Here is a 278-nt window from a genome sequence, read left to right on the forward strand (position 1 = left end):
TTTTTCTGGAAAAAAAAAAAACTGATTTTATTCATCTGATAAGTTTGACGGTGCCAGTAATACTCGCGGACTCACCGTACACGGAAGGTTTTGGAAATATTCAAAAGTGTAATTAAAGTCTATTGATATTCATTTATATAATCTTTTGATGTTGAAATATAGATATCTTATCTTCTTGTAACATTGAAATAGTTCCAATAATAACTGTTTTCTGAAGTAGAATTTAAAATTTAAATTAAAAAAGTAAAAGATACTTTAGAGTTTAGAGTGAGTATATA

The sequence above is a fragment of the Arachis ipaensis genome, chromosome B03 (assembly GCF_000816755.2).
Source record: "Arachis ipaensis cultivar K30076 chromosome B03, Araip1.1, whole genome shotgun sequence".
NCBI lineage: Eukaryota > Viridiplantae > Streptophyta > Magnoliopsida > Fabales > Fabaceae > Arachis > Arachis ipaensis.